The sequence below is a fragment of the Eptatretus burgeri genome, chromosome 2 (assembly GCF_056783735.1).
Source record: "Eptatretus burgeri isolate ZD-2024b chromosome 2, Ebu_testis_v1, whole genome shotgun sequence".
Lineage (NCBI taxonomy): Eukaryota > Metazoa > Chordata > Myxini > Myxiniformes > Myxinidae > Eptatretus > Eptatretus burgeri.
In genome coordinates this window covers 20821830-20838259 of record NC_140962.1, presented here as the reverse complement: position 1 = coordinate 20838259, position 16430 = coordinate 20821830, and the positions used below count along the sequence as shown (strand labels likewise).

Sequence of the window (16430 nt, the reverse complement as noted above, 5' to 3'; positions counted from 1 at the left end):
GGTGGTCGCTCGACTACCGTTATTCTCAGGTTTTCCGTCTGTCTGTTTGTATGTAATGGACAGCTCTGGGGGCCAGAGGAGTCAACCGATTTTGATGAAACTTGACTGGTAGGTTCATACCAGGATCTAGTTGTATGCTTTTGAGCACCGTTGCTATGGACACTACCATTGCCTAGCAACTCTCACCTCAGTTTCACAACTCACAAGTTCAACTCAAACCTTTCAAAAAACAACCTTTCAAACACCTTTTTTTCAACTCAAAGCCATCTCACACCTCTGCGATTATTTATATATATATATATATATATATATATATATATATATATATATATATATATATATGTACATTTTTTTTTTTAAGGAAGAAGAAGGCGCTCCAAACCAAAAGTAAAAACTAGATCAACTCCGCTAATTTGAGCAAGAGATCGAGAGCCCTGAGACCGGGTCTGCTCTCGCATTTTTGCTCAAATTTGTTGAGTCGATCTAGTGTTTACTTTTGGTTGGAAGTGCCTTCTTCTGAAAAAATGTGTCATCCCAACCACCCCAATCTTGCGCACACACACACACACACACACACACACACACACACACACACACACACACACACACACATATATATATATATATATATATATATATATATATATATATATATATATATATATATATATATATATATATATATATACACTAATATATAATTTGAAGTTTTTGTTTGTTTGTCTGCACGGGCTAATCTCGTGAACGGTGAAAGATAGGAGGAAACCTCTGCAACAAAAAATGTCGGGATGGGCCCCGGGAAGGTTATAGGCTAGTTGGCGTGGCCCCTCAACCGGGGGGGGGGGGGGAGGGGGGGTGTTTCCCTCTCACCAACCCCCTTAGGCGATGACTGTCGTCCAATAAGGAACTGATACTGGGCTCGTGTCAGACCGATGTACAGAAGATTAAATTCATTCAAAAAGAACCTGGGCAACGCCGGGTGCATTCACCTAGTATGTATATATATATATATATATATATATATATATATATATATATATATATATATATATATATATATATATATATATATATATATATATATATGATTTTTTTTAATCTCATACGAACCACTGACTGACTCACTCACTGACGCACTTACTGACTGATATTAAAGATCAGTACCTTTCGGGTGATGTAGAAAGCTGAAATGCCAACGGACATCGAAGCTGATACACCGGGAAAGAAAATCACAGAACCATCGGAAAGCATCCATAAATGAAAATATAAATAAATATCAATAAATACATGAAAAAACAATGAAAAACAACCAAATGCAGGTGAGCAACACAATGGGGAAACACGGTTCGTTGTTGCTTACAATGTGTAAGCATACTGTGTGTGTGTGTGTGTGTGTGTGTGTGTGTGTGTGTGTGTGTGTGTGTGTGTGTGTGTGTGTGTGTGTGTGTGTGTGTGTGTGTGTGTGTGTGTGTGTGTGTGTGTGTGTGTGTGTGTGTGTGTGTGTGTGTGTGTGTGTGTGTGTGTATATAGAAAGAAAGACCCACCCACATCTCTCTCCTGTGAATGGAGGGAATAGCCAATCAGCTCCCACCTCATCAACAAAACCCAGGTGTCTAGGATTATCTAAATAATTGACACCTCCCACACTCCTCTCGTTGAAGAAGCTGCATAAAGTCACCCAAGAAGGCCTACACAAGGTCCGTGCTTTGCTGTTTAGAACCCTACCCAGAGTTCCTCCACAGCTATAAAGACGTTCACACATAGTACACACATGAGAATCGCAATGCTACACACCCCCTCAGCTACCAGGCCGGTTTCATCGCTTATTGGTGCATCATCAGCAGTAGCGCAGACAGCAATGCATACCATTGAAGCTCCCAAGCATGTATCACGTGCAAACGTCAAAAGCAGTTGTGTGGAGGAACTGTGGAGGAATTCTGGGAAGGGTTCTAAACAGCAAAGTGCGGACCTTGTGTAGGCCTTCTTGGGTTGCTTTATGCAGCTTCTTCAGCTCGAGGAGTGTGGGAGGTGTCGATTATATATTTAATCTGAGGCACCTGGGTTTAGTTGATAAGGTGAGCGCTGATTAGCTATTCCCTTCATTCACAGGTGAGAGATTTGGTCAGGTCTTTCTCTATGTGGTTGGGTATCTACGTATGCAATCTTTCTATATTATCATGATGATATCATGAAATGTTTTTCTGTGCACCATTTTATCCTGAGATGACCCTCAAAAATGTTCATACTGATCAGATGTAGCATTCTACATCTGCAATTATGGCGTCATAATGAAGGCACCCATTACATCATTAAAAAATCACACTTATTCACCATGAGGAGTATTTGCCGTGTGCTGAGTTTCAATTTTTTTCCTTGGTGCGGTTTCAAAGATGCAGAGGTCCAAAGGTTTTCCGATTTTAGCCGCGTCGCGTTGTTAACGCTGGCTCTAAGAGAGCTCCGTGTTGTTCTTCTTCTTGTTGTTCTTGTTCTGGTGAAGACAAAACCTTTATGACGTGGCTCTTGGACACATTTGTCCTTGTTCCAACATGGCAGCCACACCATGTAATGTATGACATAATTATGATTAAATCATTCAACACGAGTAGTCGCACTTGTGGTGAAAATTTCGTCTCAATCTGACAAGTGGTTGCAGAGAAAAACATAAAAATTCTGTGCGGACGAACAAACGAACAAACAAACGGACCCAAACGCAATACCCTCTCCTTCGGTGAGGGTAATAATAAAAAAAAAACGTAATGGGTCAGGGTCAGGTGTTCAATAAAAGCAGGGTTGCATCAAAGTGGGACATCTTTGTACCCGGTCATCACTACCAGCAGTTATTAAGTGGCAGTTCTAATAATGTCTCATTAATTACATAACACACCAATACACAAACTCCACACAAAACTACTCAAACACGACACAAAAGAAGAAAAAGAGCAATCGGAGATTGCATACCCTTGCCAGGACTTGCACTTTGGCCCAATTCCAAGTTCCTGCTCTCACTTTTCGGTGGCAGTGACCTGCCAAAAGTTGGCAGAGTATAGTTGGATTTATATGCAGACTCAACTGAGACGAGCCAAGACAAGAAAAGTCTTTTATTTCGACAAACCTTGAAGACAAGGATCCTCAAAAGGCGGACCATGGTCCACATCCGGAATGTAGACACCATCAGCCTGGACTGTGGAGCTAATCCTAATCCTTGGTCAATGGATTGATCTCACGCTGCTAATTTAGTTGTTCAGTTATTCCTGAGTTATTCCCCTCCAATGTTCTTCTTCTCGATCTGCCCCCAAGTTATGTGTTAATGGCGTCTGGCGTTTATCCATACACACCAACTTCAAAAATGATAAACGCAGGAAGGGATTAACGCAGCTGGCTTGACAGGACATATATATGGAGGAAAATATTTTCCTCTGTCATATCTTGTTACCATTTCAGTGTGAACAGTAGCATTGCTGGATTGCTTGTATTGATATTTCAAGTGTGATATTGCTTGTTGAATTTTAGACTTTTTTGGTTTCTGCATTGGAGTAATTTCATTTATATTTTATAAAAGCAAATACCACCAGTCACCTCGCTGATGGGAATACAAAGAGAGAGGGAGAAAGAAAGTGGAGAGAGAGAAAGGGGGGGGGGAGAGAGGAGTGGAGGAAGCAGATCAGATTGGAGCAGATCAGAATATAATGAAAGCAGATCACACCAAAAGGTGAAACAATGGCTTGACTCGTGTTAAAAAAACAACAAAAATCACAACATTTTTAACGGGCGGACCAGATGACACTGAGGCACCACAAGACACTATGGGTCCGCACCGCACCCGCGGGGCCTGAACTTTACCTTGATCCATCCACTGGTTATTACAAAGGACAATCGGATGTATTTTTGGTTGTATTTAGCAGAGTGACAGTGTGTGCTACCTATGGGTACTTTTGCCCATGAATTAACACTGTATGTCGCGTGGGATGACGCAGGTGGTTGAACTGCATGTGTAATATCTCATCATTCACTTCACCTTACCATGTCACTCACTCAACACTGCCGCATCATAAAAAGATGTGTGTGAACTCTCAAAATACCACCTGTCGCTAGCAAATACCCATTGTTGTTTCGCTGGCAGGAATACCATGGGAGGGGGTGAGGAAGGGGTGGGAGTGAGGAGGGGGCATGAGTGAGGAGGGGAGGGTATTGTGTCACCACAATCACCAAGTTTGAAATTGTATTACTTTGAACATCCTTATCATTACTCGTCAATAAACGACTATCTCAGTACTGTATTCTAGTGTATTATGTGTCATTGACAGTGAATAAAGCATTTTTAACCACGTTTGAGAAAAATAAATAATTAAAATCAAACCCGCCTTCGATTCCTCGCAACCCACATTTCATCGCCTCAATTTGTCTTGTATCGTGTCGAAATCTGCCCCTTGAGGGACAAATTCATCGACATGGCCAAACTAAGTCTTGGTGTATATGTCACCAGGTAATGAATCTTGGGTGTGTTCAGTTACAAAGTTTCTTGTAGAGCGTATGCTAAGTGGCTTAAGCACTCAAGCAAGCACCCCATTTGAAACTGTTAATAGAGAATGGCTGGTTTGACAAGTGCTAGTTAGCTAGCTGCTTGGTAACTGAACACATCGTCAGACAACTCGACAGCATACATACAAAACGCCGACAAAAGGAGAGTTTTTTTGTTGGTTAAAGACTTCAAATATGAATCATCACGATTGTCGTTGCAATGAATATTTACGTTGTTCAGTTTCCAACGTGTTGTTTTAGTTTTTAGCTCACCTGGAACGTAGTTCTGGGGGGCTTATGGGATGGCACGTCGTCAGTCCGTCCGTCTGTCCACAGATACTTGCAACTTCTTCTCCGAAACTACACATACGATTTTGACGAGACTTTACCAAAACCTTCATCACCCTGTGTGGTCCAATGTTTGTTCATGGCATTAAAATAATCAGGCCCTAGGGGTTTTACAGGTGTTGCTCCCAAAATAGGTATTCACTTTCTTCTCAGAAATAACACACACAACTCCAATGAAACTCGCCGACAACCTTCATCACCCGTGATGTACCAAAATTTGTTCACACTATTTAAGTAATCGGGGTCGAAGGGGATTTGCAGGGAGGGGAAGTGGTTGCCCCCCAAGATAGGTATTTGCTGTAACATTGGGCAATTTGGTACATTTTGCTGATTCCGTCCGACATTTACTTCCTCCGTATCATTATTCTACCAGGTGAGCGCCCAGGGGGTTATTGCCCCTATGTTTAAAATATACATGAACACAGAGGTGATGTTGAGTGTATGAAAGTGGACATGTACATAATAACTTCTAAAATAAGTAAAAAAATATATATATATATATATATATATATATATATATATATATATATATATATATATATATATATATATATATATATATATATATATATATATATATATATATATATATATATATATATATATCTCTCTCAGGAATTTCCCTGGCCTCCCGACTAATATATTACGTACGCCACATTTCACTCCACTTTCACTACTATTTCATTTTGTCACCTCTAATGTTTATTTACTTTACATAATGTGTGAATTACATGTCCATGCACATGTGAAATACAGTTTGTTTGTTTTTGTTCAATAAATCCTGTACTTGCACACTATTCAGCCTTGACAACTTGGGTGCTGTTGCCTATCAATTTCATTCAGTTGCCACCGTAGTACTCATGCTAAACGACTCTAATTGTCTGAGAGAAGAATGTTATCGGGTATCGGGAGGAAATGGATCAACTTTTCTGCAAGAACATTTTAAAGGGGTGGTGTCCACAGAATGTAGCTTTTACTCGCTTGAAATGTCTTTGGTTGTGTTGTCCACGATCAAAAATATTTGGGGACCCCTGGTCTCAAGGCTCATGCAAGAGCTATAAGCAACAAAAGGCAGATTTATAGCCTCCCAACAATCAACTCATCATGTTGGTAAAAAATTAATCTAAGTAAACAATGTGTCAAAGAGAGAAAAGGGCATTTTCTATAATCTGTGAATTATATTGGAGAACTGACCATGTTGGGGGGAAAAAAAACCCAGAAAAACAAAAGTGAAAAAACGAGTGAAAACTAGTGCTGCTGGATATCAAAAGCGGGGAGAAGGAGGGGAAATGTGATGGATGTGTGTACGCAGTGTTCACCAGGCGTGGGCGAAGACTGACCTTGGAGGAATCTACTTTCATTGCTAAGAGTAATGAAGGAGATGCTCCCAATAGAGATGCATTATACTTGTGTGCATGGTTGAAGTCTGTGAGTGAGGTGTGGAATGGTCTTTCAAAGCCAAAGAAATTGTCAATGCTGAGATGATAAATAATAAAATACAGAATATTTACAAACTCATCCACACATTTTCATGAAACCTCAGCTGCTGCATCAGTGATCACTGGGGTGGGATGATCTTCGGGGGTTATTGTGTTTTACTCCAGATGCTCAAAATCCTTGTCCTTTACATCACTCGAGTAGTTACATTTATTTTAACAATCCGATTCAGAATTTTATGTTTTCGCTTGTTTATTCCCATGTTCTGCATGGATGTTCAATACCCAATTCTTCCCAGCTTCGGTTGCTGTCATCATCAACATTTCCTGAGATGGACAGAGTACAGCTTTAAAGTAATCAACCAGTTACACACATACACACACACACACACACACACACACACACACACACACACACACACACACACACACACACACACACACACACATATATATATATATATATATATATATATATATATATATATATATATATATATATATATATATATATATATATATATATATATATATATATATATATATATATATATATATATATATATATATATATATATATATATATATATATATATATATATATATATATATATATATATATATATATATATATATATATATATACATGTATATATATATATATATATATATATATATATATATATATATATATATATATATGTCGGAAGGTGGTGATGGGTTGCTGAGCATGGAAACTATAAGATAGAGAGCAAAATGGATGTCATATAGCGGATAGGGAATCACCTTAAGATTATGCAATCAAATCTCATCCAGTTCCATCTACTGATAACTACTCGGTATCCATTTGAATGAAAAGTACCGAAAATGCGGTTTGAAATCGGAAATCCCCAAAGTTCGAGGGGGTGCTGTGGGTGAACAAAGATCTAAATCGAAAATCCGGCTCGATCGTTTGTGCACAATGTATTCCAGATGATTAGTGTGAATTTTCATGACCATGGGCATGACAATTAGAGGCAATACTTCATCTCATTCTGGACGAATATAGCCGCATTATATGCCATACATGTTCGTTCAACGTATGGGCATTATCTCTCCGAATTCTGTCCAGTCATTCGTGAAAGTTGTCTTTTAGTGATACTGCTGCTGATTTCACTGTCATTGAATTCCATGAAACTGCACTCAGACCCGGTGTCTATATTGCCCCATGACTCACCTTTCAGAGAATGGGCAAAAGTGGCTGGTGAGAGTTTCCATGATTACGAGCGAAGACATGTTTTTCCATGGGGTTGAAGGAAAATAAACTGCGGAAATCACTTCACCAATATTGATTTGAGGCGGTCAGTCCTGGAAAGAAGAATCATGATACTGCATTAGTTGACAATAATATTTCAGTATGTAAATCACTTTGTCCAATGGACAACCCCATACTCATCTCAAAAATAAGTCAACACCATGGTGCTCTTTCACTAACTCAGTAAACCTCTGCACAAGCGGAGTTAGCCGGTCACTTTTTGGTGTGCAATGATTTTCGTTTGAATCACCGTTTAGCAAAACACCTTGCAAGCTTCTGCATACAGTGTGCCATCACAGAAAGTGAAATATGAATAGTCAACCATAATACGTATGTATGCTGTACTATAAAAGGACCCGTGCATCCATGTGTGCGTCTGTCTGAGAAAAACAATGCTTAATTTACGAAGGAAAAGGGCCCAAAAATCTTGGTTATATTGAGAACCAAGAATGAAAGAATGCAGCCTCTCATGTTAGTTACAGCATTAAACACCAGAGACAAAAACAGACAGCAGCTCACATTAATTGCAAAAAAAATGAATGAATGGTTAGAAGATTCAACAGGCTCTCTTGTACTTCCATAAAACGATGATGATGAAAAATTACTCGGTAAAACACAGAAAGGAAATACGAACTTCAAGGAGAGGTATGTATGTGTTGTTGGAGCCTAAACCTGCTGTAAAAGAACTGCATGTAAAGGAAATACAGCATAACCTGTTGGACGACAATGGGGACAAGGGTTCAGCTAATTGACTCTTTGAAGAGACACTACAAGACCGCAGCAAAGCCATTGCCTCGGGTCATGATCAAAACTGTTTCGAGAATAACAGCTCAAAGATTGTTCAATCAAAGCTGAGCAACTGTGTAAAGAGCACCCGAGTGCTTCGCTCAAGTCCAAAAGATGAGTCAATAGCCTCGACATTAAAGGGCCAGATGATTTTGAGGAAGGGTGTCATCCTGCTTTCTCTGAGCCTTACTACTATGACTCAGCCGATCAGCCTGTAGAGAGAGCCTCTGCCATTCCCATTGATGAACATGGCAGATGTGTAGTTGCTAATGAAATTAGCAAGTCAGAAATAGAAAGAGGCAAGACAAAAGGGAAACACCAGCCTGTGAAATGGAGCTGTTGTCGTGAATGCAAATCAGTCATTTAAGCAGAAGTAGATGGCATCGTTAACCTCAAACAGGCATTTCAGGAACCCATGCATGAGTTGAGAACTGCCCTCGATGTCCCAAGTTGAGAATGTGATGATGGGTGTCCGAATGAACACTACACCACAGTTGCTGGCAGAGACTCTGACAGTTATGTTATGGAGTTCAAAGGTCACTCCTTGGTTTGTTTCAATGATGGGGGACGTTGTAGTCAACTTTGCTTACTCAGACTTCGCGTACGAGCTCAGCGTTACTCCTGTATTAGTTTGGTGTAATGTAATGGTGATACAACGGCATCGTGGATGCATCCACATCAACCTGCAGTTTCATTTGTACTTACTGATATTATTTCGTGCACATTTTAATTGTAATATACAATAATACATTCACAAACCAAAATAATGCGACGCATGATTTCAACATTACAATTGAACCACGATTCATTATATGATACTATTTCCACAACCATCCACATCTCCTTCCCCCCAAACCACCCAAAAAAGTCAGGATTTTTATTTTTATTTTTAAATGAAACAAACATGTCGGGATGGAATCCTCCAAAAAAAACAGCCAAACAAGGAAGGAGGAATGACTGCACAAAACTTTTACGTATTGCTATTGTGACATATTTTGCCATTTTTGTCATCGGTGACTATGATGCAATAGCAGCAATAGTTTATGTATTTCATATGTAGCTGGTGACTGCTAGTTACATCATTGCTGGGAGAATGGTGAGGCCACTGATGCTATTCCCGCTGGAGGCTGGGGCTGGAATTTGGCCATGGTGGCGGCGACAGCTCGCCTACTCTTTGCAAAGGATACAATGGTACCTTCAATGTCGACCAACTTCTGATGGTGTACAGGACATCAGGTGCCCATCCAAGGGACGGCACACACATTGGTGCTTTCGCCTGCCTGTGAGACACCAGGATGACAGTTTATAGCTTGGTCAAGATTTGAACCCAGGCAAGAGGACTCAGAGGTGAGTGTGCTTCCCACATGCCATCCTGCCAGCCCAGTAACAATTGTATGAATGAGTCTATGTTAGAGGTAGTTGTTTTGGGGGATTCCAACCTGACATGATCTTTCATTACCTCCGTTACCCAAGGTGGAAGCAGGTTATGTTTTCACCCCCCCCCCCCCTCGTCTGTGTCTGTCTTTATTTGTTTCTTGCAAAATCGAAGATTTTTCAAGTATATTGGTCAGAGGATTTTCTTATTGTCTGTTTGTTAGTCAATCGCCTACAGGTCACAATTCCAAACCGATCGTCATGAAACTTTACCAAGTTGTCGAGGTCGTCTTAACTGAGAACCCTATTGATGTTAAGGTCAAAGGTCATCTTGAGGTGGAATTTCTAAAATTGTCATTTTTCATCTGATTGATTTGAAAGTTGAACAGGATTTGCATATTGCGTCACTGGATTGGGAAACCAACTCTTTTTGAGATCAAAAGGTCAAAGGTCAGCTAAAGGTCAAGCTTCAAAAAATCATAAATTTTCAACTGAAAAATCATCAATTTTCATCCGATTAATTTGGAAATTAAAGAGCAATTGCATAGTCCATCACTGAATTGGGCAACCAAATATTTTTAAGATCAAAAGGTCAAAAATCAGCTCAAGGTCAAACTTGTAAAATCAAATTTAATCTGAAAAATTGTCATTTTTCATCCGATTGAGTTGAAAATTAAACACCAATTGCATAGTGCATTACCAAATTGGGAAACCAAGTATTTTTGAGGTCAAAGGTCAACTCAAGGTCAAGCTTCTAAAATCATCAATTTCAATCTGAAAAATAATCAACTTTCATCCGATTGACCTGAGCTATGATTAAGATTGACAATTTTAATCCTAATGAAATGGACAATTTGATGTATCCATGGCAACCTTTGGTGAGGGTGGTGGATTTTGCAAGTATCCTTCTCTGCACGATGACTTTTTCGTGTTTGTCTAATTTTTTTGTTTATCTGTCGATTTGTTTGTGTGCAGGTTATCTCAAAAAGTTGTGGACGGATTCTGATGGAATTTGGTGGACAGGTTGGGTGTGTGACAATGATGAACTCATTAGATTTTGATGAAGATCCGGATCCAAAGCCGATTAGTATGATTTTAATGATTCTTCAACATTGAGAGATCGGGCCAAAAATGATAGAAAGCGTGACATCTCAAAAAGTTGTGGACGGATTCAAACGAAACTTGGTGGACAGGTTGGGGGTGTGACAAGGACAAAGTAATTTGATTTTGCTGAAGATCTGAATCTGGGTATGAGAATTTTTTTTTTATTTTTAAAAGCGATTCTTCACCATTGCGAGATCACATTAAAAACGATATTTCGCATGATATTTCAAAAATGTATTGGGCCTATGGTCTATTGTATCAGGCATTGTGTGGTGGAGGTATGCGCTCTACCGAGTGCCCTTCTTGTTTGTTTATGTTTTTATCTGACGTGTATTAGAAATTACATGGATTTTACACTTAAACAGAAACACTCATCAATATTTGGTGACAAAAGACAACACACACATACCTTCAAAACTTATTCCTTCAAAACTTATGTGATCAATTGCTCCTACCTATGCACTGAAAGATAACTTGGGGATCAAGGTGCATGGCTCACAAAAAATCTCTTTAATGAAGCATACTTATGAAACCATTCTCTAACATTTACAAATATCTGATACTTATGTTTATAATAAAATTAATAAATTATGAATTGCAGCAAGTTGATGGCATTTGTCCATTGAATCACATAATCATCTGCACAGTAACTTCTAAGTAAAACTGGAGTACACAGCATTGTAAATGAGCATCGTCTCACCTGTTTAGCTCATTTAATTTTGACTCATCACTTAATTTCCTCTCCTATATTATTTCCCCACCCACTCCCCACGACAGGTTGACATCCTGATTTTCTTCTGACCCCACCACACTCTCTCTCCTTTGGCATCTCATCTATCTCCACATGGTGAGCAGCGCCTTGGCAGTGTAGTTAGCTGGTTGCTATAATGTGGGTGCAATCACTAACGACAATCGCCAGCGTGATGCTCACTTCATCTGCATGCGGTGCTCACTACAATTTTGATTACGATCAAGAAAAGCTATGATCATGTGTCAGCAAACTCTAACCTTCACAGTTTTATGACATCCAGTTCTTCAGGTTATCTGAAACATTAATTCGAATGGTACCCATCTTTTATCAACTCTGTATAACATTGTCCAATGGGATAAAATATATATATATATATATATATATATATACAACTATAGAAGCTGAAAGTGGAACTAACCAATCTATATTGCTAATTTTCTGAGGCAATAGGAAATGGTAAAATATGAAGCAAGAAATGGAAATCATTTTGTTTGTTTTTTTAATCAGCAAATTGATGTGATGGGTTTTTATGGAGGTTGGGAGATTATTTTTGTAAACCAAAAACAAAATAATCCTCAAAATTGTGGGCTAACCAATGGCAGATTACATATATATATATATATATATATATATATATATATATATATATATATATATATATATATATATATATATATATATATATATATAGTGGAAATAAGAAAGATAGGTGCAGAAAGGGTTTTGAAGGCTATAGGTGCAGGGCTGGTCGCCAGGTCGTGTCAAACTATAAAACATCTCTTGAGGTTAAACATTTCAATCCATTTCTGCAATAGGAAGAGTACATTTCAATAGTTCAGCCAAGGCCATGCAAAGCGAGGTCAAGGCCGTTTATCCCTGATACGTGAAACATCCTATCCTACAGAAAACAGGCTTTTTGGAACGTCGGCCGCATTTTCCATCCAATCATCATGCAACTTTGTTCAATAATTCTCCATGGGTAGGCGTTCCTTTGTTACAAGTTTTGTGTTAATTGCTCAGGTGGTTTAGGAGAAAAAATTTAAAACGAGTGAAGGCGGAAAAAAATGAGGGCCTCGGCCGACGTTTCCCAACATGATCAGGGATGGTTGTGGATGCGTATTACTCGTATATAATGTGACCATGACAGAAGGCAAATTGATGGGATTGATCAGACTGAAAGTGTTTTCTGAAAATTAACAGCATTATTGTCTTTATTCATAATTTCCACAATTTATTAATTCAGTCGACTCTGTTAAATCAAGTACATTTGGAGTGGCAACATCTTTGTGAATAATTGTTCCCCAAAACCAGGTGCTAGGTTGGTATGTGGTGTTGTTTGAAATTAAAGCCGTGGTAATGCTGACTCCCCAACTTTTTAATCAGATAATTTAATAGTCACTATAACCTGAGAATACTCGAGGCTTATGACTGCATAATGTATGTCCTTATTTATTAAATAATATCACTGACAACTTTTTATCCAGATTGTTTCTCCAGTTTGTTGTGGATGAATGGTTTCAAAGCTTTACTGGTTTCAAAAATCTCGCCTCAGCTAATGGAAGAGCAGAAAGCTTTTTATCGATACAGAATTAAAGATCAATGAAGATAATTACAACACAGAATGGAGGGGGGGGGTTAAAGTTAAAGGATAGAGCAGATGAGAACAGATAGACAATGGATGAATGAATGAAAATGATGGAGAAAGAGAGATACACAGTATGTAGGAAAAATAATTAAAATTGATCATGGGGACGAATCGGAGACGAAACGAGATGAAATAAACAACTCCACAAAATTGAAGTATTGGAGGGAAGAGTGTTGTTGGGCACAATGGACAAAAGGAGAAACAAGGTTGAGTGTGAAGTCAGGACTTTGGAGGGTTAACATGTGGAGTGTTACTGATGAATGCATTCGTCCTCGTAGGGGTTGACAATAGCAGAGCAACTGTAAGGGCATACGGTGCAAGACTATGTGAGATGAGATGGAAGAACAAGAGGCCACTGACCTGTCTGCAATGAGAAATCAATAGTCACTGTTCCTCTGTCCCTTTATTGGTTACGTAAATGATTCTCAGAGATTTGGGCTCCAAAGCATCCAAATAAGATGTGGGACGCAGGGGTAATGGCACAAAATATAAGCGATGGTCTCTTGTACAATAAACAAATTCCCAGTTTGTGCGTGTGGCTTTGAAGGGCACTTTCAAAATATGGTGTCGACAAAAGGTCAAGGCTGATGCTGATACCCTGAAGTTCAAAGGACTAAACATCTTCCAGAGGTTTATCGTAGGAGTCTATATCAACGGGGTGGCTTTATGGTCCTTACTGTCAGGATATGAGGATTTGCCGAGATTAAATGTCCTGTTTTGAAGTACCTGGTCAGCTTCTGATATTCTCCTATTGTGATGTGAGAGGAGGAGCAGTTGCTGTCATTCTGTTATTGGAATGAGAAACTGCTTGATAAGTTGTATCATTGTCTTTACAGTGATAACACATGTTTCCCAGGGAATCAGAGAGATCAGTTACACTAAATCGGGCCATGCTGGAAGAGCTGATTAGAAAATGGCATTAATATAAGTTATCACTCATGGAGAAAGCTAGCAATCTGGGAATGGAGATATCTTTAAATGCTACAGGAAAACAGATTTGCAATGAAAACGGAATGTGAGAGTTCCAAAAGCATGGGATATGACCAGAGGCATGGTTTTGACTCGTTTCAATTTCAGCACCTCAATATATTATTGTGAGAGGTGTAACAACATGTTCTGTTCTTACACATGGCAGCCAGGTGGCTATCATTTCTTGGAAGCGCAGCTGTGCCACTGCTGATGTGCCCCTCTACCAGTACTCTGGTACTCATTTCACCAACCTCAGATGGTTGACAGGCTGAGTCAACCCCACCTGGTGTTGATTGAGTGGAAAATGGGGCTCAAAATCAGGACCCTAGTATCTTAAGCCAGCCACCCTTGCCACTAAGCCAACACCAGGCTGCAACAACGTGTCCATACTTTATATTTCTATCATCCTTGTTCTTCAATCAGTGGACATACAAGGTACATTATGACGATTATGAGTCTGTGACGCTTAAAACAACCACTTCACCACGGCTATTGCCACTGACAGCTTAAAGCACCTTCTAAAACCTGATAAAAGCATCTGTTGTCAGGCAAGCTAAAGCCTGCCGCCAGTTTCACCTGAAATATGAGCTTTATGATCCATCTCCCTCACTCCAGAGCTGCTGGTACCGGGTCAAGTCTCTAAAGTTCAATGATTTTCAACAGGTAAAACTTTGGTCATCACAATATCAATGCAAGTTTCAAATCTGTACAACTTTCTTTTTATATTGATTGGAGCTGGGGTCATATATCACAAACAGGACAAAGACATTCGTAGACACCAGTATACTTTACATGAATATGAGATGGACATGAAGGAGAAGACGATGGACAAACATATGGAGTATATGGGATTTGAACCTGAGTTCCATGCATCATGAAGCACTGATCAACATGAGAACACTAAACAATCCAACCTGGATTCAACCGTGGGAATTTGATGTACACAAAACTTTATTATTACTTTCTTTTGAAATGTTACTGAGCAAAGATAACACAGAGAGGCTTCTCCTTCAAAGAATTTTTTTTTGTTGTTGTTGTTGTTAAAGAAGAAAGTTTTCCTGACAAGACAGCAACTGAACTTCAACTTTTCCTCGTGTCGTGGCACCAGGCAGTGTAGTTAGCTGATTGGCTGAATCGGTGTCCAATCACTAACCTCACCGCCAGGTGCCCACGAGATCATGTCACCTGCCTGTCAATTGACCAATCACATTGACTTGCTGCCAGGACATCATTCTCCCCATATGAATTGGTGCTTTGACTTATTCATCTTAGTGGCTGATTTGAAAGCAATCAAGTCCAATTAATAAAAAAATGCTGAATCTGCAGTGATTTTTTTGCAATCGTTTTGTCTTTCTCTGTTTTAGTAATATGTATATATATATATATATATATATATATATATATATATATATGTGTGTGTGTGTGTGTGTGTGTGTGTGTGTGTGTGTGTGTGTGTGTGTGTGTGTGTGTGTGTGTGTGTGTGTGTACATTTAGTATTTTTCATATAACAACTCGGTCTCTGTTGTGAAATATTTTTCAAAACGATTTGTGTGTGCAGCCATCATTTACCCCTCCCGGATCGATTTGTTGAGTCACTCAGATGAAATGTTTAATTTAACTTATTATGGAAAGTTCTTAAACTTTATATTATGTTTCGCTGAACATCCCTGTGTTGTAATTTTACATTTTGTTATTGCTCCAATCTCTTCCTCCCTTTCCCAATTATACCCCTTACGCTTCTTTCCACCCACTTTCCCTATTGGAACCTCACCTTGCAAATCCCCTTCTCATCCTGCACTCCCATTTTCCCTCATAATCCACCCCCTAATTCCCCTTTTTTTCATCCTACTCACCCCCTCTTGGAGCTAGAGCTCCAGCACAAGGGTCTATTATCATGACAAAAGCCCAGCCCGGCAGCTCCATGGGGTCTCCACGACCCTCTCTGCTTCCCCCGCCTTCCATTGTACCTACATTCTCATGCTCAGAGCTCCCTCAACCCCATTTTTCATTTCTAGTGTCCCCCAAACTCAATGTACTCCTCATCACATCAATCCCATCTTTTATTTCTTCTGTTTCCTGCATTTAGCTCTTCATTTCACATGAATCCTAGTTCTCACATGGCTGTCTTCTTCCAACTGCTCACGTACCCCTCCCACCTCCCAAATCACCCTAACCTCAGACCAATTTCCACCCCAGCCATCCTGT

General features: G+C 39.4%; 1 pseudogene across 1 annotated transcript in view; it reads right to left on the bottom strand.

Annotated features, from left to right (window-relative positions):
* Positions 1-16430, bottom strand: part of LOC147031549 (protein BTG4-like) — a 102795-nt pseudogene that overhangs the window by 50795 nt on the left and 35570 nt on the right. Inside the window, exons 6-7 of the transcript XR_015053406.1 lie at positions 7519-7649; positions 2332-2488 (exon numbers count right to left, since the gene is read on the bottom strand). The product of XR_015053406.1 is annotated as a protein BTG4-like (transcript). The remainder of the gene's footprint in view (positions 1-2331; positions 2489-7518; positions 7650-16430) is intronic.